The 5,884-nt window shown below is 38.6% G+C and overlaps 1 protein-coding gene across 1 annotated transcript in view; it reads right to left on the reverse strand.

Annotated features, from left to right (window-relative positions):
* Window positions 1–2,370: 2,370 nt before the first annotated feature.
* The window catches only part of creg1 (cellular repressor of E1A-stimulated genes 1), a 5,515-nt gene continuing 2,001 nt past the window's right edge, over window positions 2,371–5,884 (reverse strand). Inside the window, exon 5 of the mRNA XM_037696700.1 lies at window positions 2,371–3,505. The gene's annotated coding sequence lies outside the window, so the exon portion shown is untranslated. The remainder of the gene's footprint in view (window positions 3,506–5,884) is intronic.

Here is a 5,884-nt window from a genome sequence, read left to right on the forward strand (position 1 = left end):
CTTTAAAGACGGTTCAGAAATCCTGCTTTAGTGTTTTTAGCTCATAAAACTGACTCAAAACCGAGGATTATAAAACGTGTGGCTTTTTAAAAAATTTATTCCTGCAATAAATATATTTTTATAAAACCAAAACTTAAACGTTTTTGTTGATTTTATTGTATTTTAGAATAAATATAAAGAAAATGTTTTGTTAGTTTGAAGCAAAAGTATTATTATTATAGTAACAGTTTGAAAACCTGCAGTTTTATCCAGACGATAAAAAAAAAAAAAACACCAGAGTCCTACCTGCTGAGGGGAGCACCGAGGCCAGGACCAGCAGGCCAGATACCCAGGTCTGGAGCTCCATGTTCGACCAGTTTGACCCAGAAGACCGTTTCTTCAGCCTGGTGCGAGGATCGAAGTGAACGGAGCGGAGCAGCCTTCTTCGAGTCTGAAGTGGAACAGGAAGTGGTAAAGCGCCGCTGCCAGCAGGTGACACAGCGACACACTTTACATGACGCTCTCTCCCACACGGAAGAAACTCAGATCGCACGGTTTGTTTATTACGCAGCTTTGATGTTCGAGCTGCTGCCGAAGCAAATCTTTAAAAACAATCATCGGCACCAAAAAGTTTTCTTTTACGGCAGATGAAACTTTGTTTTTGAACGTTTACAACAGTACAAACATCATTTAAAGCATGAAAATCATTTAGAAATACTTTACAGACACTGAAGCTGAAGTCACAGGGGACGGACGCCTCCTGGTGGCTGTTCCCGGTAAAAGATTTAAGCCCCGCCCCCTGCACATAAACCAATGGGACATTTTCCTGCCCTGTCCAGGTTGATGTGTGTGTGGATAATGGAGCTTCAGGATTATTTGCGACTTTCCTCCCAGTTCTGTGAGCTTGATAGATAGCACAGATTTGCGTTGTAAAATGTTCCCTCCATTTCAGCAGAAAGCAGCGGCTGGAAGCACTGTTGGCTTCTGGGTAGTGTAGTTCTTTTGACTGGCATTACAGTACAGGCTTTTTGAAAGAGAACTACAAAATGGCGGCGCCTGTCCTAAGTATTTTTTTTTCCATTAACTTTTCATCCCGTACTGTCGCAATCATGTGAGGAATATTAAATTTGACAATCGTTGAAAAACTGCGAGAGAGTGAGTCCATGAAAATCGACCTGCGAAGTAGCGAGGGACTACTGTAGTTTTTACCTTGCTACCGTTTGTCCAAATATGCTTAAACATTTTAGTTTTAATGAGTTATTTAAGCCTTAAATAAAAGTCATGTTCCACTGTGATTGATAACCTGTTAGCTAGTTGGGAGGGCTTGGAGGCGGGGCTTCTGTCTCATGGTTACCGCCCCCTGTCCTAAATGACAGGCTCCTAAACTAAAACATAGAAAACATTTAATCAGCTGTTCTTCCAGTGATTAAACTTTTTTTTAATGTTTACAACAGTAAAAATATAATTTAAAGTGCGTAAATCATCTAGAAACACTTTACAGATACTGAAGCCACAGGGGACGGACGCCTTTGATGGCTGGACTGGTAAAATATTTAAGCCCCGCCCCCTCTGCGTAAACCAATGGGACATTTTCCCCAACAAAGAATAAAAATAACTTTGATATTTTATTTTCTGCTTTGTTTTTGTAGGGTTTTTACCTCGCTACCGTTTGTCCAAATATGCTTAAAAGTTTTAATGAGTTATTTAAGCCTTACACAAAAGTCATGTTCCAGTGTGACTGACAGCCTGTTAGCCAGTTGGGAGGGATTGGAGGCGGGGCCTCTGTCTAAATGTTACCGCCCCCTGTCCCGACTGACAAGTTCCAAAACTAAAACATAAAAGAAAGAGAGTGGTTAGCCCACTTTAGGAGTTTCTTTAAAATCCATCCAGTGGTTCATGAGAAATTTTGCTAACAGACACATGGACAGAATATAAGAATAAGAATATATAAATAAATAAAAACCTTACATTTTAAACTTTAACATTGCTGCTTTTTATCAACTACATTTTACTTATTTAAAGACATTAAAATAAAATTTTTAGAGACGATAACAGGCCAATGCCTTAAAATACAAATCAAATAATCTCTGATTTATTTGTAAAACTTGTTCACTTAAATGAAAACACCCAATTAAAAGGATCGGTAGCAGTAATTAAGTTACACTGATATGAAAATATATTTAGAGGCAGAAATCAATGACAAAAGCAGCCAAATAACAGCTTAAAACAAAATGCAGCACAGCCCAGCAGAACTGTAGCTAAAATGAGCAAAACAGTAGCCGTCACTGGCAAAAAAGAAGCTAAAATCATTCAAAAAGGTAAAACACATTCATGAATCGGACACAGTTTATATTTTAGGCACAAATCTTTATTTTTCTTTATAAAAATAACACATTTAATCTCGATTTTATAAAATTTAGAAAGCTTTTGATTATAAAAACATTTCAAGACAACAAAGCTTTTTGAAACGAACTTAAATATACGAAAGATTAAAAAAATAAGGTTTTAAGAGCGTTTCAACTAAACCTTTCTGCAATAAGTTACATCTGTTAATCACATTTATATCAGTTTGTGACTGAAGTTCAAAGTAAAAATGAGAACTAAAATTGAAATAAGACTAATTAATCAACATTATTATTAAATATCTCGTCTGTAAATGCTCGTTTCTTCCTCTAAACGTGTTTCTGTAAAAAGTGGACTTTTGGTTTTAACGTTTCAGTGCAAATTCAGAGCATAATCTGCGATCTTTTCGAAAATATTTAAAATCTTTCTGCTTTATTCCTGAAAAACAAACAAAAAATATAAGAAAAATACAGATAAGTAACGCTAGAACTCTCATGTAAATTGAATAAAACACCAAACATCTTAATCTGACTGGAAACTGGGCAGGGGTTCCCAAAGAGCGGGTCGGGGCCCCACTACGGCCCACAAAACCCCAAGTCGGGGGTCCTGATATGAACTATAAAAATATATATTTTTAACATAATTCCTTCTGATATAATAAAAAAACTGGTCAAACTAAAGAAGATATTTGGAATCAGAAGATTTAAGGTTTGAAAACTTCTGAAAAGAGAATAAAAACTCTTGAGTGTCTCCCTCTAGTGGTCAGAATCTGAAACAACTTATTTTTAAATATTAAACTTATTTTCAAACATGTTTCTACAGACAGGATAATCATTGTTAAATAAACAAAACGTTTAAATGTTTAAGTTTGAAATTCTTTATAAAAAATATACTCTGTTGGGAGGTTTAGTTGAACTAAGAGGGATTATACGCGGCACAAGTTCACTTCAAAATTATAAACTTTCACGGCAAAATTTACGTTTTAAAATTGATCGAGTAAAAATTTCCATGTAAAAAAAAAAATTGTCTTGTTTCATTTAAAAATGATGAAGTGAATCAGTTTGATGTTTAGATCTAAACAGATTAAAAACATTTGTTTAAAGTTAAAGACTCGGGAGCTCAGCGTCTCGTGGACATCACGCCATTATCGATCCTGCAGCTCTTCAGGTTGAAGGTTCAATTCCTGGAAAATCAAAAAAATATATATTAATAATAATAAGCACCATTTTATAACTGAGATAACTGGGATTTTAGTTCACCTAGTGATTTGAACTCAAGTTTTCTATTAATTCAATATATATTTATTCTATTAATTAATATTTTTTGTTTATTTCAGTCTGAGCAACAAATACTACATTATTCTGTCATACGATTACACCAATTTATATTTAGACTTTTCTAAGATTTACTTCCGGTTTCACAGAAAAATGTTCCTGTTTCTTTAAAAGTGGGCGTGGCCAGACTTCTGCAAAGTGAGAACCCTTAGTCCAGGGGTGCCCCCACTTTTCCAGCATGCGAGCTACTTTTAAAATGACAGAGTGATCCATCTCTTATACAAATACAAAACATATACTTATTTATAAAAATATGACCGGTAAGTATGCTTTGTTTGTTTTACGTCTCAACTCGATGTAGACGCAACATAAATGACAAAACCCAAAAGTTTGTTAAAAAAAAAAAAAAGTGCCAATTTATTTGTACCGTTTGTGCGTACAAAATAATAAACAAAACATCAATAATTTGCGTTCTTCTCACCTGACTGTAGGGCTGGCTTTTTAACCGTACTTCTTGATAGCGGGAGAGCTTTGATGTAAGATAATATCTCTGGTTTGTTTTTAAAATCTCGCACACGAGCACATAATGACGCTGACATTACGCGGGGGGGGGGGGGGGGGGGGGCGCAAGGGCGGTGAGCATTTTCCGGAGACAACACACACAGAGGCACTGCAGAGTTCAGATAAAATCACTCAGTTCAAGTAGTTCCCTCTGGAGAGATCAGTGCACACTCGGGGGGTGCCCAGGATGACCGACAGAATGTTTATTCAACTGGTTCCTCTGAAAAGTCCGTGGAATTCCTCCGTAGGTGGGGAGGGAGGAGCTGAGCATCAGGTTTACAAAACTTTCCAGGCGAGTTGAGATAAGATGGCCGGTCAAAGCCAGACAGGGAGCCGAATTCAGATGAACACGATTGTTTTGGGGACAGGCAGAACTTTAATGACATCTACCTTGAGTCTGTTTCGGTCCACTCTGTTCTGAAACGTCCAAATTGATAGAATAGAATAGAATTGAATTCAACTTTATTGTCATTGCACATGTCACAGGTACAAAGCAACGAAATGCAGTTTGCATCTATCCAGAAGTGCTTAGCAAGAAAAAAATAGCATGTTCTGGAGAGACGCCGAGCCTCGCATTGTTCACGCGCCGCCATCTTGGTCAAATTAAATGACCATACCAATGAAACGTGCCTGAGAATAATCCCCGAGATCTGATCCATTCTGCCAAGAGTCTGGGTGCTCGAGGCACGACCAAGACATCATATAAGGCAGGCGGCCTGACCAGGTCCAGATTTGCTGCAGACGACTTCCTTGATTGTTGACAGACCAGGAACCAGCCGAATCCAAAAAGCAGGAACCAGTTTTCATAAATCCAATTATAAATGTGTCTTTAAAATCCACAGATGGCAGCAGAGATAAACACGTCATCTTCAAAGTCGATGAGATATCCAGCTGCGTGCGTGCCAACAGGGCAAATCGGCTCACCTAAAGCCCGTCTTCTCTTCGAAGAAATGTCATCAATTGTGTTGAGGGACCAACTGATCAATTACAAGTCCATAGTTATGATTCGGAAGATTTGTAGAAGAGAGGCTCTAAAGCAGTTTCAGACAGGACAGAGCAAAAGCAAAGTGGAGAGGGAGAGGAGGAGAAGACATCCGCCCTTGAGAAGAGCAAGTGTTTATTAAAATAATCAAGCGCGACCCAAACTCAGGCTTTAGTCCCCCTCGGCGATCACAGAGTGGGCCGGGCCATCGGGAAATGTCCCGGTGCTCCCGATGGCCAGAGTGCCCCCCGGCACTTCTTGGCTCAGTGAACGCAGCAAACGTCCCTACTTTGTGATTTTCACCTATCGTGGGGGTATCTGGAATGTAATCCCCCTCGATAAGTGAGGGACTACTGTAGTCTGAAAACGCCGCTCCAGTACACTTGCAGATGAGGCAAACGCACTTCGAATAGGACAGGGTGAAAACAAACAAAAAAAAAATCTCCTCCCATTCCGTATGGAAATCGAAAGGTTTTTGCTTCTTACTTGGTCCAGCTCCCCAACTCATTTTACACACTTTTGAGTTTAGATGAGAAGAAATAAACCAGAGGCTATCACCAGGCAACTCTGTAGATTTTGGCGCGGTTGTATGCACATGTGTGGCGACACCGTGTGTCAGAAAAGATACGGTCTCAGATTGGCTAACCTGTATGTCAGTCAAGTGACAAATTTCATACTGAGGATGGACTGATAGGTTGACGTCTAAAAAAAATTAATAAACCTATATCTATATATCTATCTCTCT

Source organism: Nematolebias whitei, chromosome 23, assembly GCF_014905685.2.
Source record: "Nematolebias whitei isolate Nwh7 chromosome 23, NemWhi1, whole genome shotgun sequence".
In the NCBI taxonomy this organism is placed as follows: Eukaryota; Metazoa; Chordata; class Actinopteri; order Cyprinodontiformes; family Rivulidae; genus Nematolebias; species Nematolebias whitei.